The sequence below is a fragment of the Trachypithecus francoisi genome, unplaced genomic scaffold (assembly GCF_009764315.1).
Source record: "Trachypithecus francoisi isolate TF-2019V2 unplaced genomic scaffold, Tfra_2.0 Lachesis_group0, whole genome shotgun sequence".
NCBI classification, from domain to species: Eukaryota; Metazoa; Chordata; class Mammalia; order Primates; family Cercopithecidae; genus Trachypithecus; species Trachypithecus francoisi.
Genome location: NW_022681453.1, coordinates 10,433,723 through 10,460,619, shown reverse-complemented (window position 1 = coordinate 10,460,619; position 26,897 = coordinate 10,433,723). Strand labels below are relative to the sequence as shown.

Sequence of the window (26,897 nt, the reverse complement as noted above, 5' to 3'; positions counted from 1 at the left end):
TATCTTAGGGATCTTTCACCTCTCTGGTTAGCTTTATTTCTAGGTATTTTATTCTTTTTGTGACTATTGTGAACGGGATTGCATTCCTGATTTGGCTGTCAGCTTGGATGTTGTTGGTGTCTGACAATGCTTCTGATTTTTTTTTTTTCTTTTTTGAGATGGGCTATCACTCTTGTCACCCAGTCTGGAGTGCAATGGCGTGATCTTGCTTACTGCAACCTCCGCCTCCCAGGTTCAAGCAATCCTCCTGCCTCATCTTCCCAGGTAGCTTGGATTACAGGTGCCCGCCATTGCACCTGGCTAATTTTTCTATTTTTAGTAGAGATGGGGTTTCACCATGTTGGCCAGGCTTGTTTGAACTCCTGACCTCAGGTGATCCACCCACCTCAGCTTCCCAAAGTGCTGGGATTACAGGCATGAGCCACCACGCCCAGCCAGCTTCTGAGTTTTGTACATTGATTTTGTATCTTGAAACTTTGCTGAAGTTGTTTATCAGATCAAGAAGCTTTTGGCCAGACACTATGTATGGGATTTTTCTAGGAGTAAAATCATATTGTCTACAAACAGCGATAGTTTGGCTTCCTCTCTTGGTATCTGTATTTTGTTCCTGTGTTAATTCTCTTAGGATAATGACCTCCAGCTGCATTTGCGGCAAAGGACATGAGTGTTTTTTAAATGGCTGTATAGTGCTCCATGATGTATGTATACCCCATTTTCGCGATCCAGTCCACCGTTGATGAGTGCCTAGGTTGATTTCATGTCTTTGCCACTGTGGTGATGAACACACTCAAACTGTATTTAGTCTGACCTAGAACTGTGGTGTAATTTACAGCTAAACAAACTCAAATTCCTGACTAATTACAAACCAGGTAGTTTGTGCTCTCTTACAAATATAATGGGTGTTATAATACCTCCATTTTAGGGTTACTGTTGGGATTAAATGATTTAACAAAGGCAATGTGTCTAATACAGTGTTTGACACTCAAAGACACTGAGTAAATGCTAGTACCATTTTATTTTTTGCCTTATTTTTACTGTCAACTTTAATTATTCCAATAAATATATGATCACCTAAAACATATGCAAGGGAAAAAACTCATCTGGATGAGCCTGAAAGTTCAAGCCTCAAGTATAACAATAAATCAAAGCTTGAAATGGTTATTCAGGAAAGTAGCAATTTCATGGATCTCTGGATGCAATAGATTATAGAACAGAGAGTCCATATGAAGTGTGTGCTTTCCCTTCAGGGCCTCATGCACTGTGAGGACAAATGTGTGTATATAGGAGGTAAAACACTTTTTTGGTGCTATCCTCACTTTTTTTTTTTTTTTTGAGACGGAGTCTCACTCTGTGCCAGGCTGGAGTGCAGTGGCACAGTCTCTGCTCACTGCAACTCCCTGGTTCAAGCAATTCTCCTGCCTCAGCCTCCCGAGTAGCTGGGATTATAGGCACCCACCACCACACCCAGCTAATTTTTGTATTTTTAGTTTAGATGGTTTTCACCATGTTGGCCAGGATAGTCTTGATCTCCTGACCTCGTGATCCGCCCTCCTCAGCCTCCCAAAATGCTAGGATTATAGGTGTGAGCCACCATGCCCGGCCCCTCACAATTTCCTATATACCTAAACCTATTCTAAAATAAAATGTTTATTTAAAAAATACACTCTGAGAAAACAACCCAAAATGAAAACATACATACAAATACATATACTGTTTTCCCCTTTATTCTTTTTGTGTTTTCTTGCATACATATACTTTTGAAAGTAGAAAACCTTCATAGTAAAAATTTTGGATTGGTCGCGGTGGCTCACACCTGTAATCCTAGCATTTTAGGAGACTGAGGCAGGCAGATCACCTGAGTTCAGGAGTTTGAGACCAGGCTGGCCAACATGGCGAAACCCCATCTCTACTAAAATTACAAAAATTAGCTGGGTGTGGTGGTGGGCACCTGTAATCCCAGCTACTCAGGAGGCCGAGGGATGAGAATCACTCAAACCTGGGAGGCGGAGGTTGCTGTGAGTCAAGATCACACTACTACACTCCAGCCTGGGGGATAGAGCAAGACTCTGTCTCAAAAAAAGAAAAAAATAAAAAGAAATAACATATAAAAAACTGGTTATATAAACTGCGTGGTCCACAAATAATAGTAGATACTATATGGTTATTAAAGATGCACAAAATTTAGAATATCTTAATATGTGGGAAATCATACATGGGATATGAAAAAGCAAAGCACATAGCATGTTTACTCTGGTTATACAAATTTCAAAAGCTAGGAATATTCACATCAAAAATAATTTGAAAAAGATACGTTACAATGAGGTAGTTGGCATTTCAAGTTTGTCTGTGTTTTCTGTGGATATATTAGATAAAATATTCATTAGAAATATTCCTTTATTCAGATACAAAAAATGCTCTCCTCACTCAGACTAGTTATTCTGAACATTTTTTGTTTTTCTCAATCTAATTATTGGACTCTTGAGAGACAGTGCCCTTTCTATTGCATAATTTAGTGATATGAACAGTGCTTACTAGCTTGATGCCTGGTGTAAAGAACTCAAGAAAAGTTTATTAAATGAAAACTAAATATAATCTACTTGCTAAACCTTAAAACTTTTTTAAAGCTTTATGTTCAATACTATAAAAATTTAAACATTTTTGTAATATATATATTTCTGAGAGACAGTTTCACTCTGTCACCTAGGCTAGAGTGCAGTGGCACGATTTCAACTCACCACAACCTCCGCCTCCAGGGTTCAAGCGATTCCCGTGGGATTTCTATTGATCTTTATACTTTACAGATTATTTATAATTTTCTATGTACGATTACGTTATCTGTAAATAATGACTGCTTTATTTCCTCCTTTGCAATCTCTTTTTTTTTTTCCTTTTTTCTTTTTTTGAGACAGAGTCTCGCTCTGTCACCCAGGCTGGAGTGCTGGAGTGCAGTGGCATGATCTTGTCTCACTGCAACCTCCACCTTGCCCGACCTGCAAGCTCGCTTTCTTTTTCTTGTCACTTTGCATTGATTAAGACCTCAGCAGAATGTTTAGTAGAAGTAAAGATAGTGGGTATTCTTTATTTATTCATAATCTGTCATGGGTTGGATACCCTGGGAAGCAGATTGTGAGACTGCAATTAGCATGCAAGAAGTTTGCTAGCAATGCTTTTGGGATCCACCTATGTGGATTGAATGGAGTGAAGGAGGACTGGACGTTAGAGAAGTTAGGCTGCGATGCAATCTCAGTGAATGGATATCCCTTTCAAGCTGTTCTAAGGGTAAGGGAGTAGTCTTTATGCCTCTGTATCTATCAGTAATTGGTAGTGTGACCTGGGGATAAGGATGGCTCAGGATGAAGTGACTCTCCTCAGTCAACCCAATTCCTAAAAGGGATAGACAACTAAAGGGCTCTGCCAAAAGTACCCCTAGAGACTGGTAAATGGTTCTTCAGTTCTGAAGAGTCAGCATCTTCTACACAAGTTGTCATGGGGAAAGATGATAAATTTCACAATGATATTAGTGTCAGTGTTCTCTAAACAACAAATATAACAATAGTTTAATAAAAAAATGACAATGATAATAAGAAGATAACAAACAAACAAAAACAAAAGTTAGTTACAGTAACTAACGTTTCTGTAACGTTAAATGGTACTTTTCTTGTTTCTTTCAGGTTTGTCAAAGATCAGATGGCTGTAGATGTGTGGTATTATTTTTCATCAAAAAGGATGAGTTGGTGTCCTTTGTAGGGACATGGATGCAGCTGGAAACCATCATTCTTAGCAAACTATCACAAGAACAGAAAACCAAACACCGCATGTTCTCACTCATAGGTGGGAACTGAACAATGAGATCACTTGGACTCGGGAAGGGGAACATCACACACCAGGGCCTATCATGGGGAGGGGGGAGGGGGGAGGGATTGCATTGGGAGTTATACCTGATATAAATGACGAATTGATGGGTACTGATGAGTTGATGGGTGCAGCACACCAACATGGCACAAGTATACATATGTAACAAACCTGCACGTTATGCACATGTACCCTAGAACTTAAACTTAAATAAATAAATAAATGGTACTTTTCTTATCATCTCAGGATTTCAGCTGAAGTCCCCAGTTGAGCCTGATGGATGATAGAACCCTGTCACATTTTGCAGAGAGACATTTCTAAGCAGGACATACTAAAAGATATGTGGCTTTGTGTACATTACTTCAAATAACTTAGATAAATAAAAATTTGAAAAGAAAAAGTTGTCTATATTGCAGTCTTCCCTCCCTTAAGGCAAAATGAGTTGTTTTCTAGAGATTTTTGTGGTTGATAATGTCATTGTTTTGTTTTGCTTTTTTTTTTGCAAGAGAAGAGATTGGAATTTTATTCCTCAGCTGGATATTTATTGAACTGCAGAAATGCACAGTCTTTCCTTATACTTCCCTTACTGATCTTGAGGGCATTTGGGAATGTCTATATCACAGACACTGGTGCCTGGGGGATTTGAAATTCAAGGCAAGGTAGAGTTGTCTATGACAGCAGGAAGAGCAAAGAAGCTAGTTTTGATATCAACAGAATGGATGCACATTCCCATGGGCCAAGTGAATCTCTTGAAAAATAGCCATTTGTGCCATCTTGAAAGGACTCTGTTAAAGAAGATTTTTTATGGAGTATGATGAGCTCAGCTGAGTCTGTGAGATCATCACTGGAATGAGAGTGGAAGATGCAGAGATGAGAGAGGTCATTAAAGGTCCATTACCTTGTCAGAGAATGGTGCCATGTAGCAGTCATAGAGGGAGTCTCCAGAAAGCTCTCCAACACTCTCTAAGAAAGTGTGAAAGGGCCGGGCGCGGTGGCTCAAGCCTGTAATCCCAGCACTTTGGGAGGCCGAGACGGGCGGATCACGAGGTCAGGAGATCGAGACCATCCTGGCTAATACGGTGAAACCCCGTCTCTACTAAAAAATACAAAAAAACTAGCCGGGCGAGGTGGCGGGCGCCTGTAGTCCCAGCTACTCCGGAGGCTGAGGCAGGAGAATGGCGTAAACCCGGGAGGCGGAACTTGCAGTGAGCTGAGATCCGGCCATTGCACTCCAGCCTGGGTGACAGAGCGAGACTCCGTCTCAAAAAAAAAAAAAAAAAAAAAAAAAAAAAAAGAAAGTGTGAAAGAACCTGCATTCTGTACCTGCCATCACTAAGGACGCATATAGATTATAACAGCACCAGACAAGAAAGACAATGCTGTTTTCCTTTAATTTCTTCTCTAACAATTACCTCCCACCCCCATGACCCTGGAGGTGTGAGTACCAGGTCAAATAGGGGGAAAGGGAGAAAAGATCAGCAAACCCCCTCAGGCCACAGATCTGACCTGAGCAGATGGGAGTGGGGCATAAGTGGGCGGTGGTGGTGGTGTGGGGCAGATACGGAATTAGATGGGATATTAACGTTTTGATTTAGACTGGAGTTTTAGAGGTGTAGCTAGTCTTAAAAACTGTAACTTTTTAAACAACTGTAATATTTGTTCAGATGTTGCCAAGAAGTAGAGAAGGGTGATCCAACATCCTTCTTAAGGGCAGTAGTAAGAGAAAAACAAAGCCATGAAAACCACCAAACTCAGAGAATAACAGTAATAGTGACAACGAGTAAAAGTAATCACTAACTTTCAGTCAGAGTTTTGCTATTTATGAAGCACTCCCACAGAGTCTAACTTATAATTATCTATATAGTTGGTCCTCCTCAATACAATAATCAGTATGGTTTTTCTTTCCACTTCAGAACCTTGGAGCAAACTGTAGCTCTTCCTGGAATGCTGTTCCTCCTGTTTTAGCCTAGTTCATTTTTGCTGCTATTTTGGAGCCTAGATCAATGTATTTGCCTCACAGAAGCTATCTCTGCCCCTCCAGACAGATCTACCCATTTTATGCTTTCATAGCACCCACTATTTCCACTTCAGAATACTTTTCCCCAATTTTACTTAAATAATTACTTGTGGAATTAATTGGTTAATACCTATGTCTCCAGTTAGAATCTAAGCCCCATGAGGGCATGGCCCTAGTGGATCTTGCTCAGTCTTGATTTTCTGGCATCTACTACAAAGCCTTACACATAGTATAAGTTCAATAGGGATGTCAGTTGAAGAAATGAAGAAATGGTGAAAGAACTAATATGACTCAAGATTCCTTATCCCTAAGAAGAGTTTCTCTGGATTCCATGGTCTGTGAAGCAGTAGGCCAAAATGACTTCCTGATAGTGGACATTTGTTGCTGGATTTAGTATTTCACTGTGATTTGTTAGGAGATACTGAACTGGGTGGGGAAGGCCATCACTTACCAGGACACGGGTGTGGGAAGAAGGGAGTGCGCAGATAGCTTGTGGAGTGGGGCACAGGTGAACTTCTTTTACTTTAGACAGCCACTATTCATTAGAAAGAATGCAAGTCCCTTTCACCTTTATCTCTGTAGAGATAATGGGAGATGGACAATTTTTTTAAGGCACATTCTTTGGTTCCTTTGAAGGAAAGTGCTATATAAGTCCATGATGTTATTTTTGACTAATCAAAGGGAAAAATGTCAGACTAACATCAAGGACAGTGCTTTTGATAATTTTTTAAAAAGGTTATGCATGCTACCTTTTATTCAGCAGTCAACTAAATGCCTTCATATTTAAGCATAAAACTGAGCAACTGATTTTTTTTTCAATGATATTTTTTATCCATAAAAAATTGGGCATATTTTTTTCAATGAATTATTGGAAAAGAAATCAACCACCCAGCCATAAAAATTCTAAAACCAGTATATCCCCTCTTTGACATTTTAAGGCAGCTTAGCTAATGTGGTAATATATTTGAATTCTACTCAGAGTATTTCCAAAAATATGAAAATAAAGGTTTACCCTGAGGCTTCCTAATAAAACTAAAACAAGTTTCATTTCATTGAACTGTTGTTTCTTCTTTGACTTTTGAATAGGATGATTGTTAAGGGTCCTTTCCAGGAACAGAATATCATCCACTCACTTTCTTTTTTTTTTTTGTCTTTTTATTATTATTATTATTATTATACTTTAAGTTTTAGGGTACATGTGCATAACGTGCAGGTTTGTTACATATGTATACTTGTGACATGTTGGTGTGCTGCACCCATCAACTCATCAGCACCCATCAATTCGTCATTTCATCAGGTATAACTCCCAATGCAATCCCTCCCCCCTTCCCCCTCCCCATGATAGGCCCCGGTGTGTGATGTTCCCCTTCCCGAGTCCAAGTGATCTCATTGTTCAGTTCCCATCTATGAGTGAGAACATGCAGTGTTTGGTTTTCTGTTCTTGTGATAGTTTGCTGAGAATGATGGTTTCCAGTTGCATCCATGTCCCTACAAAGGACACCAACTCATCCTTTTTTATGGCTGCATAATATTCCATGGTGTATATGTGCCACATTTTCTTAATCCAGTCTGTCACTGATGGACATTTGGGTTGATTCCAAGTCTTTGCTATTGTGAATAGTGCCGCAATAAACATACGTGTGCATGTGTCTTTATAGCAGCATGATTTATAATCCTTTGGGTATATACCCAGTAGTGGGATGGCTGGGTCATATGGTACATCTAGTTCTAGATCCTTGAGGAATCGCCATACTGTTTTCCATAATGGTTGAACTAGTTTACAATCCCACCAACAGTGTAAAAGTGTTCCTATTTCTCCACATCCTCTCCAACACCTGTTGTTTCCTGATTTTTTAATGATTGCCATTCTAACTGGTGTGAGATGGTATCTCATTGTGGTTTTGATTTGCATCTCTCTGATGGCCAGTGATGATGAGCATTTTTTCATGTGTCTGTTGGCTGTATGAATGTCTTCTTTTGAGAAATGTCCGTTCATATCCTTTCCCCACTTTTTGATGGGGTTGTTTTTTTCTTGTAAATTTGTTTGAGTTCTTTGTAGATTCTGGATATTAGCCCTGTCGGATGAGTAGATTGCAAAAATTTTCTCCCACTCTGTGGGTTGCCTGTTCACTCTGATGGTAGTTTCTTTTGCTGTGCAGAAGCTCTTTAGTTTAATTAGATCCCGTTTGTCAATTTTGGCTTTTGCTGCCATTGCTTTTGGTGTTTTAGACATGAAGTCCTTGCCCATGCCTATGTCCTGAATGGTATTACCTAGGTTTTCTTCTAGGGTTTTTATGGTATTAGGTCTAACATTTAAGTCTCTAATCCATCTTGAATTAATTTTCATATAAGGAGTAAGGAAAGGATCCAGTTTCAGCTTTCTTCTTATGGCTAGCCAATTTTCCCAGCACCATTTATTACTAAGAAAGTTGGCCTTTTAATCTTCATTTGTTGATGGCTATCTTTGGCCTGAGCAACTAGGAAGTATCACATAAAATAAGAAGGAAAGAAGTTAAATAAACTTCAGGAGACTCTTCCAAGAAAGGTCATCTGTTTAAAAAATATTAAATATGTTTGTTCAATAACCATGTATGTAAACTAAATGCAGCAGCTTAATGAAATAATTCAATTAAATAGCTTTATTGATAATGACAGAGCTCTATAGTGACTGCTACTGTCATAATGGATAATTATAATAGTATGATATGATTTTTCTCTATATAATCATAAACAAGCTTAAGATCCAAAGCTTATAAGAAATTTATGAATCAAGAGAACATTTCCCCTCCATTATTCTGGCTTAATTATAACCATAGGCCATATCTTTCTTGGGAAGATAAACAAAGCACATGTAATAATAAATGTTTCATCTCAACCATGAATTTTCATGTTGAACAGAATAGAGATCAAAGTCATATTAATCTAAATGTTAAAAGTTCTGTGACTTTATTTGGTGCCTCCTGTTGGTGAAGCTTGACAGATTGGTTAATGCTATTATTTAATTTAGAAAAAAAATTGATCTTGTAAATACATGTTGTTTCTCACTCAGGAATATGGTATTGTTATTTATTTATTCAAGTCATTTTTTTATATCTCTAGTGGAGTTTTCAGCTTAAGCCTGAGCCAAGTACACCCTTGGAATACTGACAGGTATGATAGTGTCTGGGAAATTGACAGGGTGGTTCCCTGAGGCTTAATTACATGAGAGAATGAGGCATCTACTGGAAGAGAATTTGATTCTCAGGGAAGAGGATGTCAGGCAACAAGTCAAATCTTAACAAATCTGTGGTCATAGGTAGGGAATAAATAGGACTGTGAGACCTGAAGAGAGCCCAGTATTTATCTCCTATTGCAGCCACGTTCCCCTTGCTCTCTTCTTTATTCATATTTCCTAGAGGAGAAATTTTGTAATTAAAAAAGAGAAAATACCATGTTCCTATACACTGCTTAAGATATCAGGTCACAAAGGTATTTCTTTGGTATTCTTCATACAGAATATAATCCAAAATGAGAGAGGGGTCCTCTCTAGTCTTCTCCACAGAACGCAGGGCAGCACTGCACACGGAAGGCTCAGAGGGCGAGCAAGTCTTGAACCAATGGTCATGAGAAAGTAGCTGCTAACACAATGGAGGTGGCAGCTGTGCCTGGTGGGGCAGAGGGTCAATGGGGGACATTCTTAGAGGAAGTAGTATACCCATTAAAGGAAGTTGTAGTGCCTATGAAGATGGTGGAGTTCAACAGAAGTACAATAATAGAAAAAGCACTGGTGGAAATGGAAGCAGCAATGTAAAGTGCTCATCTAACAAAGCAGTTCCTGGAGGAACAGAGCTCAGCTGTAGGTACTGGGGAGAGCAAACTCACACTGGGACATGGTGGCATGGTGGGGTATGGAAGGAGGATTTTGCAGGAGAAATTCTGAAAGAGGAGGTGAGACAAGTGATTGTAAATGTGGGTTATCGATACTGGTGAAATATAATTTTAAGTTTTGGGTTGAAATCCTCAGGGGAAACAGACCACAGAATTCTGAGCAACTTTCTTAATAAAAGCCCTAAATATTATATGGGTTGGTTGGATTCAGTTTTGATAGCTATAGTAAGTTTGAGCTTTTTTTTTTCTGGTTTTGTATTTTAATTTTAATTATTTTCTATTTTATCTATTTTTCAAAACCAACAAAAATCTGAAAACATTATAATAAAATAATAAATGTAAGAAGAGTCAAAAATAGCCGGGTGCGGTGGCTCATGCCTGTAATCCCAGCACTTTGGGAGGCGACACACACACAATGAAATTAAGAGTCTACTCTCCCTCTCATAAGCAAGTACTTTTGACATATATGTGTCTTTGCATTCTTTTCTCTACATGTTTTTGTTTGTTCATTCATATATAATGTTGAGCCCTTAGTGAGATCTGTATGCGAAGGCTTCCATGGAGGAGAGCTGATTTTATCTGTGAGGGTTGTGGTTTCTATGTATTAAAAAATATTGGAAGATGATGACTATAATGTTAATATTCTCCTTGACCAGAAGAATAAAAATGATTTAGAATTTTTTCACAGATTCCGATATTTTCTAAATTTTTTACATTGACTATTTATTATATTTCAAATTTAAAAAACCCTCAGTGTCAAGTTAAATAAATCATACCAGTGAGTTTCTAAGGGCACAGATGCAAAAAGAAGACTGTAAGACAGAGGTTTACATTTTAGGCCATTTGGTAATGCTTGGATGGTCAAAATCTATTAGAAGTTTACATAAAATTGTTTAGTAGTACTAGCTAATAAATTGCATGCAGCTTGCTTTTTGTTTCCTCAGTTCTATGAATAACTTATTATTTCTTAATAGTCAGCAGACAGGCCCAGATTGAGGTTTTTTTTTTACACTTAGATTTAGCTCATACCCAAATAGCTTATGCAAGCATTGAAGGCCCACAAGCCAACCTAGAGGTTATGGCACTGGGAATGTTGCTTGTAAACCTCAGGTAATGCTGTGTAGATCATATAGTGCCATCTATACCCATTTGCTGAAGTCAAGTTCTTTACAACAAATGTTTACTAAAAATCTACTGTGTGCTGGACATTTTGATAGATACCAACAATAAAAAAAAAAAGAAATAATATACAGATCTTGCTTTCAAGACTAGTGATACAAATCAGTTACACAGTGACTGAAGGTTAATACTTAGTGTGACTCTTGGGTAGATGGAAGTACAAAATCAAAAAAAGAGAGCTGACGTGAATCCTAGTAAGATAAAATGGTACTGTATGCTGACTTGTTTTTTAATCAATTATTTATACAATAGATTTCTCATTGTAGAATTGGTAAAATTATTTGAAAATTAACAAGATGTTCTTTGCAATTTTCCTTTGTGTTTAGAGTCCTAAATGTTAAGTGTTTGATTTAAGTTTCCGATGTAGAGTTTTCCTCTGTTAGGTAACAGGTCTCTAGACTTCGAATCAAAATTGCTCTAACAGTTTGTTTTCTTTTTTTTTAGAGCAGCCCAAATTTGAAGCATAATTTACCAGTGTGGTTCCACCAAAGCCCCCTAGGCTCCACTCCACACTGCAGTATAAGTTAAGGTCTTTCTGAGAGCACCATATTGTGGACTGATGTTTGTAAAGCTTAATTTTGCTGCATAAGTTCCCAAACAAGCTGTGATCTGCATAAGATCCAAGTAGGGAGCTAGTTCATTTGAAAAGAGTTAAGATCCAGTTGAGAATTAGCTGATAAATACAAAAAATCTGCTTAACCAAGTGAAGCATTTACAGGGCAGCGATTACTTGTAAGATTTTTATCCTTTATGTTTAATATTCATGAGCGCTGATCCACGCAAGAATTCTTAGGAGCCTCCAGAAAATACTAATTAAATGAGAGTTGGGTATTGTATCTGCTGTAGCTATTTTCCAGCAGATTACATTGTAAAGAAGTTTACCCAGAATGAATGTTCCAACGCCTACTCAGTGTAATAGCAGGAGCAATTCTTCTTTAGAAATCCAAGCTCTGGGGAATGCATTTTCCAAGCTTGCAAAGCACAGCGGCTTGAATAAATGCAGTAAGGCTCACCTTGTTTTGGGAAATATTTGCTGAGTTTCACTGTGCAAAGACCCTAAGACTGATTTGAGTGATAACAAGGCTTGAACATCTGAAGAAGTCCTTAGAGTAGATGCTGACTCCTGTCTTATTCACAGTTCCAAGAAATGTTTTTTTTTAAAAAATAATTGCTTTAGTTTCATTAATTTCACAAGGTAAATGTTCTGAATCATTTCTGCCTTGAAAAGGTTTGATGAACCATTAATATTAGCATCATTAAAAATAGTTAACTCATTCATCAATTGTGTATTTTAAGTTTTAAATCCAAATAACTTTTAACTTTTCTTTGAAAAGTTAGAGTGACAATGAAAATTAGTATCTCATAGTTTCTTGATTGAATCTAAGATTCAGTCATTAAGGAAGGGTCATAATTTTCTTTTTATAATACAGCAACTGAGTGTTTTCAATCACCATCAAAACTAGATGTGATATATATCATGATATATATGTGATATATATACACACACATATACATACATATACACATATACATGTATATATGTATATATACACACATATATACACATATATGTATATATACACACACATATACACATATACACATATATACACATATACACATATATATGTGTGTATACATACATATGTGTGTGTGTGTATAAATATGTATAGTCTCTATCTCAGGTTCCTGACACAGAGCTACTAAAATCCTTGTAATTTTCTGAACAAAAGGGGTGCTAGAAGCATTTTTTTTGTTACAATATTTGGTCTTAGTCCCTGGTTCCTGAGAGAAGAGCTTCCAAGATCTTTGAAATCACCTGAGTGGTAAGAGTATTTTTTGTATGCTAATGAGATGACTGGTGGCTAGAGATCCCTAGATAACTTCAGATTGGAGGGTGGTCACTAGAAAGATCGCAGCATGATTAGAGAGTTATAACTTTCAGCCCTACTCCTGACATCCAGGGAGTGAAAAGAGGCTGAAAATTGAGCTAATCATCAATAGCCAGTGATTTAATCAATCATGTTTCTAAAAGAGGCATGATAAACGGAACCTCAATAGAAACCCTAAACAATGAGCTCTCTAAAACCTTAGAGAGCTCTGAGGTTGATGAATGCATCCACATGCTGGGAGGGTGGTGTGCCCCAACTCCATGGGACAGAAGCTCCTATTCTCAGGACTCTTTTGGACCTCACCCTATGCGCCTCTTCATCTAGCCATTTGTTTGAATCCTTTATAATATCTCTTATCATAAACTAGTATATGTAAGTAAATGATTTCCCTGAGTTCTGTGAGCCCTTATGACAAATTATCAAGTATAAGGAGAGGGTCGCAGGAACTCCCAATTTATAGCCAAATCAGACAGATTTGTGAGTAATTTGATGGCACACTACTTGCAATTGACATCTGAAGTGGAGGCGAGGGGGGCAGTCTTGTATGATTGAACCCATAAACCCTGGGGTCTGCACTAACTCCAGGTAGTTAGTTTCAGTTGAATTAAATTATAGGACATGCATTCGGTGTCCAGAGAATTGGAGAATTGGTTGCTGGGGTGGAAAAACACATTTGGTGTCAGAAGTGTAGTGAGTAGAGAAGTAGTTTTTGTTGTTGTTGTTATTAGTAGGACATGTAGAACCAAATGGAGGAAATAGAGTCTTAAACAACAGCAAATGAAAACTATGGAGATTAGTAAGATCCAGAATGTTTAACCGAGGTAGTCTAGTTTCAAAAATAATTCCCTTCCCAAGAAATCAAAAGTGATTGTGAATTTTTGGATAAACACCAACACATCATGGAAAATTTCCTAGACAAAGGTGATGACATTCTGTAGTTTGCTGATCATGGATCTGGGAGTGCAATTATTTTGGGAAAGAAGGATCTCTGGTCCAGAGCAAGATTTGAGCCAGCAATTTCAGGGGGTATATTGTACAAAGAAAGAAGGCTCTTCAGAATTAAAATTTAGGCTCAAGGATGCAATTTAATTGACGATCTGGCAATTTGTTAATAGGCTCAGTGGGAATGTTTTAAGACTATAGATGAGTAAAAAGAGATGTCAAGGGAACAGAAAGAAAATACCAGATGGAGAGCAAGGAATCTAGGATGTAGTAAAGGTAATGACAGCTTAGTCTAAAAGCTTGTTAAGAATCTTATCAATGTTCTCATTAACATTAACAGGTTTTGGAGGCTGTCCAGACTCTTACGTTGAACGGAATCAGCCTGATACAAGGAGAAAAGATGGGTATAAATTACAGTGATATGAAATAACATTTTAAATATGTGTTGACTGATACCTGTAGTTACCACTTCAGCTATTTTCTGTTGGTTACTGTTGGCATAGTGAGTTAAATTCCATATATGAGGTGGTGTGGAGAGGACCTGTGCTACCAGGAGTTTTATTTATTATTGTGGCTTTTCTCTATTACTTTTATGTGACCTAAATTATGTGACATGTTGGCAGCAATTCATCTCTGCTCTTACAGAGTATATGCCTATGGCATTTGATAGATGATATGGTTAAAGGTCTTGAAATCTTCATTTTCCTTATGAACTTATGCTTGTCAGCCACCCACACATATCTCTATTTTTAGTCATCCCAGAACTGGGACTGTTTCTCCATGAACAGCTGACCTTTGTTGGCTTTGTTCACTGTTATAGCTGACTTAATGCATCTTTGAGAACTCATTTCCCCAGAGTTTCGACCTGAAACCAGAGGCTCAGTCAAGGGGATTCTATTTCCTAGAGACCAGGAGTCTTGAAGAGAGGACCATGTCTGGTCTAAGAAAAAAACAAAAAAGTTTAGGAGCAAGAGGAGTGGACACGAATGGGGGACAAGTAACAGGAGAGGACCACCCCCTTGAGATCAGGCCTAACAAATTAAATCAAATATAACCTCCATCGTTCACACCATGTGTGCATCTGACTTCATTTTTAGTACTTCCTCATCACTCCTTTTCTGCTACCTTTCTTATGGGGCCTTTGTAGGCATTTCCATTTGTGGTCACTATTTTATGACTCTATGCTGAACTAAACAAATACCACAGTTTGCCCATAGTTCATCGTCTTTATTCCATCACTTTGTAGAATAGTCATGTAATTGGACTGAGAGTAACTCCCTCGTTTCCCCCTCCTCCCATTGCCCCACTTCAATTCTTCAAGCACTTGAATGATTTTAAACCTTTCTCTAACCATTTCCTGCTGTAGGTTATTCTTTTCACCAGGGCAAGCAACTCAAGCAAGTCAAAATATTGCTTTCATCTTTTATCATTATGCTGTTTAAAATTACCTATAAAATTTAGTTTTTTTTTTTTTTTTTAAACTTAGACTTCCATTTTCTATTAAAGCATCTTTCTAGTTTTTTCTTTTCCTACCTCTGTGGTTCTCTGATCTGGCTGGTAAAAATTTCCTGGACAACTTTTAAAAAGTAGCAAGGCCAGGGCCCCACCTCTAAAGTTTTTGGTTTAAGTGGCTCAGGGTATGATCAGGAGATTAGAAAATTTTTCCTTGCTTTTAACTCCTCAGGGATTTCTAGGCTTGAGAACCACTTATCTATACCAGTGGTTCCCAAAGTATAGTTCCCAACCATCATCTGCATCACCTGGGAGCTTGTTAGAAATGCAAATTATCAAACCCCACCCCAGATTTACTAAATCTGAGAAACTCTGGGGGTGGGGCCCAGCAATCTGTGGTTGAACAAGCTCTCCAGGTGATTCTCATGTACTTCAAAGTTGTGCTGCCCAATATGGTAGCCACTAGTTATGTGTGGCTATTGAAAACTTCAAATGTGGCTAGTCCAAATTGGAATGTGCTGTAATATAAAGTACACACTGGATTTTAAAGGCCTCACACAAAACTAGAATATAAAAATCACATGAATAATAGTTAATTACATATTAAGATAATATATTGGGTAGTTTAAATCAAAGAAAATATATTACTAAAATAAATGTCACTTATTTCTTTTTTACTTTTTTAATATGTCTGTTAGAAAATTTGAAATTACATACTTGCATTACATTTCTGCCAGACAGCACTAAAGTCTGAATGCACTGATCTATGCAATCACTATTTTCTATACTGTTGGGAACAGGCCCCCAAAATCTGGCCATAAACTGGCCCCAAAACTGGCCATAAACAAAATCTCTGCAGCACTGTGACATGTTCGTGATGGCCCATGACACCCCATGCTGAAGGTCATGGGTTTACTGGAATGAGGGCAAGGAACACCTGGCCCACCCAGGGCAGGAAAACTGCTTAAAGGGCAAGGAACACCTGGCCCACCCAGGGCGGAAAACTGCTTAAAGGCGTTGCTAAACCACAAACAATAGCATGAGCGATCTGTGCATTAAGGACATGCTCCTGCTGCAGATAACTAGCTCAGCCCATTCCTTTATTTCTGCCCATCCCTTTGTTTCCGTAAGGAATACTTTTAGTTAATCTATAAACTATAGAAACAATGCTTATCACTGGCTTGCTGTCAATAAATATGTGGGTAAATCTCTGTTCGAGGCTCTCAGCTCTGAAGGCTGGGAGACCCCTGATTTCAAACTCCACATGTTGTATTTCTGTGTGTGTGTCTTTAATTCCTCTAGCGCTGCTAGGTTAGGGTCTCTATGACCGAGCTGGTCTCAGCACTATACAAACTTTTTTTCCACAATGGCTTAAGCAGAACACATTCACCATTTCTGATTCCATACATCTGGACCTTTCATGTATCATCTTCTTCACTAGATAGTCCTTCCTACCTCTCCAAACTTGTCCCACTATGGCTGGTTCTTTTAGGCTCAACCTTTATATTTTCTTATTTCAGAAGTATTTCTTAGTCATTCCAGCCTCTGGTGACACCCTCTCCCATCCCCTTTTTTTTGTAGTTCCTGATTCCAGAAAGTAAGAGATATTCAGAAAGGAAACTATTGTGATTAGAGAACTCATGGAAAGGGGCATATGTGCTCAATCTTCTAGAATACTAGAATCATTGAAGGGTGGAAGAGGAGAGGAACAGACAGAGCTAGTGAAATCAGTAGCTCCTGGACATCAGAGGCCATTTCCCGTCCCTTAGGCATCCCTCATACTATAGTATGATGTATGTCCCACAAGGTAGGTACCCAATACATATGTGTGGCTGGTGAAGATGATGGACTTTAGAGGCTAGAGAAAGGACAACTCCTAGAAAAGTGGACAAATGCCACAGGATCTAGAGTCTCTTTTAGAAAAATCTCCTCCATCTTATGGAGATGGTCCCCATGAAAGTTGCCAGAGTAATTGTCTTTAGTCACTTGTAGAGATCAAACTATCTACTTGGTGCTTTTGTGATGATGAGAATTGACATGGCAGCAGGGAGAGCTTTTCATTATAGTTCATGTGACATTTTAGGGAATTTTTCGTGTTTCCTATGTTTTATCTTATATCTGGAATAATTTTGCTTAAAGAATGGGAGATACACTAGACTTCAAGACACTACTTTCTGCTGAGGAGTCTACTGCCTACATTACAGAAGGCAGACTGGTAGCATTGGAAGGAGAGGCAATTCCCTTTCTAATCTATTTAAAACATAACCATACTTTCCCTTCCCAATATTCTTCCTCTACTTTTCCAGCACTCTCTTTCTTGTAATTTCCCACCATGATAAAACATTATTATGAAAGAGTTTGTAAAGTGAAAAAATAAAAAAGCATACCATGTTTCTCCCTATATGTGACTTACTTCCTATCTGATACAGTTTGGATACTTGTCCTGCCCAAATCTCATGTTGAATTGTAATCCTCAATGCTGGAGGTGGGGCCTGGTGGGAGCTGTTTGGATCATGGAGCGGACCCTCGTGGCTTGGTGCTGTTTTTGCAATAGTGAGTGAGTTCTCAGGAGATCTGGTTGTTTTAATGTGTGTGGCACCTTCCCACTGCTTTCTCTCTCTTGCTCCTGTTCTGCCATGTAAGATACCTACTCTCGCTTCACCTTCCTCCCTGAGTAAAAGCTTCCTAAGTCCTCTCTAGAAGCAGATGCCAACACTGTGCATCCTGGACAGCCTGCAGAGCCACTGGCCGTTTAAACCTCTTTTCTTATAAATTATCCAGTCTAGGACATTTTTTATACCAATGCAAGAATAGCCTAACACACGATCCTTCATACCACTCTTGTACGTGAATTAATTCTATTCCTTCTCTAATCATGCATTTTCAGAAAGTTAATGTTTAACATTTCCCAGAAAAGACCATTTAAACCACTAGACATTCCAGACACTTTTGCAGTTACTTCAAGCTCTTCAAAAAGTTCTCATATAAAAACATGGATTTGATCTTTGCAGTCTCCTCCGGGGGACAAGCAGCACCTCTTGAATTGATCAGAACTTTCTGCCCTAGATCCTTTAATCTTCATTATAGGAAAAGAAATATCTACTTGCAAATACTTTTTGAGGCTCAAATGGTGATGTTCTAAATTCAATTAAGATATATGAATCCCAAGACAATGAAGTACCTGAGAATGGCATTATGAAGTTACAAATTACCAATTTCCCATCACCACCTTGAAAAGCAAGTTTAAAAAAATGAACCTACTTGCAAATGAACCTGTAAAATACCACCAGCCAAGCATGGGATTGGAATAAAGCATTTCATCAAAATGTCTATAGATCATTTCTTCTAGATGAGTATCTTGCAGATATCACACAGCACACATTTTTAGAGCCACTTTGGAGAGAAAATGTTATATATATATGTATGTATGTGTGTGTGTATATATATGTTATAAGAGTCAATGCAATCAATAAAAAATACAATTCAGTAGACTTAAAATGCATAAATCAATTTTAAATGGGGAATGAAAGATATGAAAGATAAAAAAGGTAAGTTATTTTATTTCCAAAAACCTGTGTAGTCTGTTGGTCTATTTTACTTTTCATAGTTTTTTTACTCAGCTGTCATTTTGGTTTCCATTTCCTAGGAATCATCTAATCTATTCTGTTGCCAAAGTTGTGTTGCTGATGCAGGTTTTCAAGGGCAAGAGTGGCACTGTCAAATTTCTTTTTCCTGAAGACGATTGGATATTGTTAGTCCCACACCCCTGACTCCCAATTTGCTGTGTGAAAGAAAAATTAAAAGCTTGGGACCCCAATTCACTGTGCCAAAAGGAAAAAAAATTAAGCTGAAAGCTGAGTCATGCAAGAAGCTGCCTTTCCTTTTGTTCCTAAGCAGATAGCTTCAGATAAAAGATTAAAAAATCTCCACTGGTAGCTACTCTAGGTTTGCCTTATCTTCTATAGAGTACTACTTACTGAGTGCAAGAAGAATACATGACTATTACCCTACCTGCTCCTTTTATCTTGCAATATAGATTTAGTGATTTGTCCATACACTACCCTCTACCCTTTTTTCCCAGCCTACTTTTCCCCTTTACATATTAAAGCCCTCAAAATCATCTTTGGAGAAAGGCACAGACCACAGACTGTTTCTATGATTCTGTGTTTGTTTCCTCCCAGGCATTGTCCTTAACGTTGGCAAAACAAACTTTTAAATTGATTGAGACCTGGCTCAGATACTTTTTGGTTGACAACTGTAAACAGAATTTTACTTCTTTAGGAAGTAGAAAAGGTAAAAAGTTAGATGAGACATCTGTATATCCTCAGAACACCTGTCAGGCATAAACAAGAACTGTACATTATATATTTAAAAACGTCAACAAGATCTACTCTCTATACATAGCAACTGTTGGGATTGCAAACTGTCCAGCAAGCCAAGAATTGGACTTGATTTGGGGAGCTGTCACTTCAGAGATGCGGCATCCTAATCAGCTTTTCTTCCCCCAATTCTGAGTCACTACATGCAGACAGTCCGATTATCTGAATTCTCTGGTTTCAGACAGTGGAGTTACAGGTTGACCCTTCTAGGAGGAGCTGCCCTCAGTTCTTCTAGTGGGCACTCACTTAACTTCGTGTTGGCCATGAGATCTGTTCCCCAAGCTTCCCCTACTCTCCTCTGAGTGATGGAAAAGTATCTTCCAGAGGCTCTTGTGCGTACTGGTAGGTTTATCCAATAGGAGGCAAGATTAGGGTCAGGGGATGGAAAGATGGCAGTCATATTTTTTTCTCCTCCCACCCCCCATTTTCATGGCATTTTCAGCAGCATCTCTTCCACAGTTCCAATTTCTGCAAAAAAACACCTCTTCTTGTGGGTCCCAGCTTGCCTGGTAAGTGCCTGCCATGTCTCAATCCCACAGGTTGGCCTGGCTTCTGGGCTCTTGTAGTACCACCTGTTCTGCTGGTCTTGCCAGGCTTAGGAATGATAGCTACTTCTTGCTGTTGCCAAACTCTGAGTGGCCTCACCTTTCCCTCTTGAGCTTCTTCGTTCTCCCATCAGCTGTTTCAGGAGGTACTCTAGTTTCTGTCTAGATCTTCCTAGTGGCTTGGTGGACTTATTACCTTGCTATAAGCTTTGATTGCTAAGGCCTCAAAACTGTCCCTTTGTTAAGACTTGCCTGGCAGGAGTTGACAAAGCAGGTGCAGCCAATGATGATAAATGTTATAAAATGTCAACTTCCTTTTGTCAAGGAGGGGATGATTTTGTGACATGTTTTATGTTCCAGATTCCTCCCCCTGTGGATCAGGCCAAGGACTGGGGTTTGCTTAAACGACATCTTTCTTTGCTCTTTTCTCTACCCTGCTTTAGTCCTCCTCCATAAGCTTGTCCTAAAGAAATTCACGTGCACACAAATCCTTGTCTCACGTTGTCCTTTCTAAAGAATCTGAACTCAGGAAGCTGTGTGACCACATCCATCTTTTTGAAAGTCTTAGAGTGGTTAGTGTTTTTCCTGGCTGTATCCTGAATGATACAGAAATCTAAAGTGACTCTCAGCACTTTGATTCCCAGAGAAAAACTACAATGATAACATCTGGCAGGGTGTCCTAGTACAAAAGCAATTTCTTTTTATTTTATTTTATTTTTTTATTATACTTTAAGTTCTAGGGTACATGTGCATAACGTGCAGGTTTGTTACATATGTATACTTATGCCATGTTGGTGTGCTGCACCCATCAACTCGTCAGCACCCATCAAGTCATCATTTATATCATGTATAACTCCCCAATGCAATCCCTCCCTCCTCCCCCCTCCCCATGATAGGCCCCAGTGTGTGATGTTCCCCTTCCCGAGTCCAAGTGATCTCATTGTTCAGTTCCCACCTATGAGTGAGAACATGCGGTGTTTGGTTTTCTCTTCTTGTGATAGTTTGCTAAGAATGATGGTTTCCAGCTGCATCCATGTCCCTACAAAAGACGCAAATGCATCCTTTTTTATGGCTGCATAGTATTCCATGGTGTATATGTGCCACATTTTCTTAATCCAGTCTGTCACAGATGGACATTTGGGTTGATTCCAAGTCTTTGCTATTGTGAATAGTGCCGCAAGAACTTAAAGTATAATAAAAAAAGATTATAAATTAGCACAATTATTTTTCTGATAAAAAATAAAAAGAATAATTTATATACCCAAAGGATTATAAATTATTCTTTTTATTTTTTTATCAGAAAAATAATTGTGCTAATTTATAATCTTTTTTTATTATACTTTAAGTTCTGGGGTACATGTGTACAACGTGCAGGTTTGTTACATAGGTATACATGTGCCATGTTGGTTTGCTGCACCCATCAACTCGTCATTTACATTAGGTATTTCTCCTAATGCTATCCCTCCTCCAGCACCCCACCCCCCAACAGGCCCCTGTGTGTAATGTTCCCCTCCCTGTGTCCGTGTGTTCTCATTGTTCAACTCCCACTTATGAGTGAGAACATGCGGTGTTTGGTTTTCTGTCCTTGTGATAGTTTGCTGAGAATGATGGTTTCCAGCTTCATCCATGTCCCTTCAAAGGACATGAACTCATCCTTTTTTATGGCTGCATAGTACTCCATGTTGTATATGTGCCACATTTTCTTAATCCAGTCTGTCACAGATGGACATTTGGGTTGATTCCAAGTCTTTGCTTTTGTGAATAGTGCTGCAATAAACATATGTGTGCATGTGTCTTTATAGTAGCATGATTTATAATCCTTTGGGTACATACCCAGTAATGCGATTGCTGGGTCAAATGGTATTGCTAGTTCTAGATCCTTGAGGAATTGCCACACTGCCTTCCACAATGGTTGAACTAATTTACACTCCCACCAACCGTGTAAAAGCATTCCTATTTCTCCACATCCTCTCCAGCATCTGTTGTTTCCTGACTTTTTAATGACTGCCATTGTAACTGGCATGAGATGGTATCTCACTGTGGTTTTGATTTGCATTTCTCTAATGACCAGTGATGATGAGCATTTTCCCATGTGTCTGTTGGCTGCATAAATCTATTTTTTTTTGAGAAATGTCTGTTCATATCCTTTGCCCACTTTTTGATGGGGTTGTTTGATTTTTTCTTGTAAATTTGTTCAAGTTCTTTGTAGATTCTGGATATTATCCCTTTTTCAGATGGATAGATTGCAAAAATTTTCTCCCATTCTGTAGGTTGCCTGTTCACTCTGCTGATAGTTTCTTTTGCTGTGCAGAAGCTCTTTAGTTTAATTAGATCCCATTTGTCTATTTCGGCTTTTGTTGCCATCGCTTTTGGTGTTTTAGTCATGAAGTCTTTGCCCATGCCAATGTCCTGAATGGTATTGCCTAGGTTTTCTTCTAGGGTTTTTATGGCTTTAGGTCTTATATTTAAGTCTTTAATCCATCCTGAGTTAATTTTTGTTTAAGATGTAAGGAAGGGATCTAGTTTCAGCTTTCTACATATGGCTAACCAGTTTTCCCAGCACCATTAAACAGGGAATCCTTTCCCCGTTGCTCATTTTTGTCAGGTTTGTCAAATATTAGATGGTTGTATATATGTGGTATTATTTCTGAGGCCTCTGTTCTGTTCCATTGGTCTATATATCTGTTTTGGTACCAGTACTATCCTGTTTTGGTTACTGTAGGCTTGTGATTTAGTTTGAAATCAACTTTGAAGTTATTTGAAGTTCTGGGATACATGTGCAGAATGTGCATGTTTGTTACATAAGTATACATATGCCATGGTGGTTTGCTGCACCCATCAACCCATCACATGCATTAGGTATTTTTCTTAATAAAAGAACAGAAAACCAAACACTGCATGTTCTCACTCATAAGTAGGAGTTGAACAATGAGAACACATGGACACAGGGAGGGGAATATTACACACCAGGGCCTCTTGCGGGGTGGGGGCAAGGGATAAGGGAGAGCATTAGTACAATGCAATTTCTCTCCATTATTCATTTGATTGTCTTCATCCCCTCTGAGGTGTAGCGTCTCTTCATCGGTTTCTCCAACTCCAGTGGTTTTCTCTTAGTTTCTTGAGCACAGTATATTTCTTTCTATCTCATATTAGCTCCCAAATGCTCTTCTTGCTGGAGTGAAGATTAGAGATGTTAGGTGACTTGTGTACAAGGCAACTAATCCAGGATATAGAACTGGGCCAATAAAGACTTTCTGAGCCCCAGAACAGTTTTCTGTTAGCCCACATCCTTCTAATTAGAAGCAGCCAGACAGAAACTTCTTTTTAAAGAGGAAATTAATACAGACCCTTAAGATTGTGCTGCTAATCCCTGTGCTTGTGTTGAGAGGTAAATTATCTCTGCTTGATGCCCATTTAGAGACCTTAGAAGTTTCTGTCAGGAACAGCTGGGATCATGATAAAACTGGGCCTCCTAGAGGTAATTCTCTTTGTCATCTTTACATTCTGCCCCAGGCAAGAGAAGCTATCCACCAATTCAGTTGTGGGAGAGTCCTAACAAGTGAACTGCTGTGTGTAGTGGGCATTCTTGCACTGACGGCACAGTTGGCCCACTGTCTTCCTCTCCACTATATTCCTCCTTGCTTTCAACTGCAAATGGATGACTCAGTGCTCTTGTCCCTCAGAGTTCTTCAATTTCTGTAACTTCTTTGACTTTCACATGTGCTTTCCTTTGTGATGATTTGAAAGTCCCCTCCTCTGAAATATCAAACTCCAATAACTCACCTCAAACCACAACTTATCATTCCAGCTTTTACTCCATCACCCTACCATACTTTTTTATTTTTTATTTTTTTATTTTTTTATTTATTTTTTGAGACGGAGTCTCGCTCTGTCGCCCAAACTGGAGTGCAGTGGCCAGATCTCAGCTTACTGCAAGCTCCGCCTTTCGGGTTCATGCCATTCTACTGCCTCAGCCTCCCGAGTAGCTGGGACTATAGGCGCCCGCCACCTCGCCCGGCTAGTTTTTTTTTTTTTTTTTTTTTTTTTGTATTTTTTAGTAGAGACGGGGTTTCACCGGGTTAGCCAGGATGGTCTCGATCTCCTGACCTTGTGATCTGCCCGTCTCGGCCTCCCAAAGTGCTGGGATTACAGGCTTGAGCCACCGCACCCAGCCCACCCTACCATACTTGTTAGCCTCATAAAAGGTTATATTTCAATGATTGCTTCATTCTCTTCCAATTCCTCAGCTATTTGTCACTTTCACTTTCTTCCTTACCTTGCTTAGACTCCATGATCTATAGTGTTTAAATATAGAGAACACCATAATCTATGGAGTTGAACAAGTGTCTTGCCAATAATTTCAATTCCCATACCCCTTTCTGCCTCTTTACCCTCAGGGCGTTATTCTAACCTAAACCTGTGTATCTATAGTTTCTCTTTTCAGCTTCTGTATGCTGCTGACTGCGTATTGCTTGAGGACATCAGTACTCACTCTCTTACTCTCCTCTTTTACTCTTATTTCACTTGGACAAGTGCAACTCTTAAATATGAACTTACCTAAAACATATATATCCTCATTCATCATTTCCAAACCAATCCAGATAAAATGTCACCTCCTATGAGTTCATGTATCATGAACATGTATTTTTTAATTTCTATTTTATGAATATTAGAACCTGGGACATGATAGACAATAATTGTTCCATTTAATGACTCACTGTCTTTTGTATATTATTCTGTTCCTGGTATATTTATTTATATCTATCTACCTTACTAAATTGTGAATTTCTTGAAAACAAGAATTGTTTCTTAGTCATCTTTTATTCACTGTGCCTGGCAATGTCTGAAATGTAGTAGGTGTTTGTGAAAAAGGTGAGAAGAAAATGAATACCTTGGTGACATGGTTCATTTTTATGCATTTAAATAATTTTTAATGAATGATTTTTGTTTAGCTGTGATGATAAATGAATGTCTAAGTGAGAAAACCAGCAACATGACAAGTCCAAGTGTACATTATTTCAAATAAATGAATTCTGAATTATTTTACTACTGAAGTCATTTATGTAATTATTTTCAGCTCAAATTTAATTCATCAGAAAGCTAATTAGATGATTTCTAGCCTAGAGAATGGATAGTCTGAGAGCCCCACATTTTCTTTTGCTCAGGTTCCCTTTAACTTAATGGAATTAAAGATAACTGATTATGCACAGACACAAGTTCTCATTTTGAAATTGACTGTCTTTTTCTCTTTGGCAATTTAGTTTGGTGCTTATATAGTTTCCTTTATGGTACCCTGCTCTTTCTCCCCCTCTCTCTCTCTCTCTCTCTGTGTATGTGTGTGTGTGTATTTTCTAGTTATCATAACAGAAACCATCACAGAATCACAACTCCTACCTTCCTAATCCATTACGTCAGTCCACTTATTGCTGGCCATTTCCCAATCACGGTAATACACACACATACACACACATGCACATACACATTAAAGTATGGCATAGATAATAAAATAAATATTCTAAAGCATTTATAACTGTCTTCAATGCAAACTTTCCCAGTACTTTCTACATTTAAATAAACCATATTGAAACCTCCAAATACTACATTTGCTTACCTGAGGTTTCCAGGCCACTTAATACATGTTCCTTGGGACTGTGACTTTGATTGCAGCAAAAAATCTCTCTGTAAACTCCTAATTTACCACAAGCCTCTAAAGAATGCCAGATGAAAGAATACCTCTCCTTTCATCTTGTCATAAAAATCCACATTTCTGGTTACTCACAAATGAAGAAACCATGATCTTAGTACAAAGGCAAATTCCTGACACAGTCAAACTGTGGTTCTTCAGATGTATAGGTTATATATGTCTGAGTTTTTTGTGGTTTGTAATTCTAGGTTGAATTTTCCCTTTTGCCCTGAATAGCTCTAGATCATCTCCTCTTTTGTTGTTTGGGTGTGGTAAGGGTTTACAAATGTTAAAAACATTAACCATAAAACAAGATATACCTAAATAAAACATATTTAGGGAGTTAACTAGGTTGCCCCAAATCATATAAGATAGCCAAGACCAAAAGTAATTGTTTGATGCATGGCCGAGATCCCCCTTCAGGATGTAGGCTGTAAGCCTTCATTTTCTTAATTTCAAAGATTGGGACCTGCTGAGTCTTTCCTTTGGAGATGACCTTGGTCCAAAGGAACTGCTTTGCCCAATATTATAAACCCTTCCTCACAGTAGCCCATATACAATGACTCCAAAGTGGGATGTTACAAAATCCACCTCTCATCTTTTTTTGAAATGGGAGAGTTCCTTGGCTGCCCTCAAAGGAAGTGTGACAGGGGAGTGGCTCTTTATCTGGTCACCGTGAATTCAAACCCCTTATGGGAGGGGGAGCATGCATACAGGCAGGTGCAGAAACCAGGGTGGGCACTTTTGCTCTCTGGCCTCACAGCAGCATCTAGGGGTGGGTGCTTACGACTCCTGAAGACCCAGTGTTACAGTGCTATTTTAGCTCTACTGTCCACAGCCAGCTTAAGTTTTAACCAGCTGAGTGTCCCCTTGGTACCTGCGCCCTTGTCTGGCGTCCAGGAAGAATCAGGCTACACACGGACTTGAAGAGTGGTAAATGCAAGGGTTTTATTGAGTGTTGGAGGTGGCTTTCAGTGGGATGAATGGGGAGTTGGAAGGGGGATGGAGTGGGAAGATGATCTTCCCTGGAGTTGGGCTGTTCTGTGGCCAAATTCCTGTCTTATCATCCCCAGCTGGTCTCCTCTTGAT

The 26,897-nt window shown here is 38.7% G+C and overlaps 1 long non-coding RNA gene across 1 annotated transcript in view; it reads left to right on the top strand.

Annotated features, from left to right (window-relative positions):
- LOC117079756 overlaps window positions 1-26,897 on the top strand; it is a 69,924-nt gene that overhangs the window by 6,263 nt on the left and 36,764 nt on the right. The gene's annotated exons all lie outside the window — the stretch shown is intronic.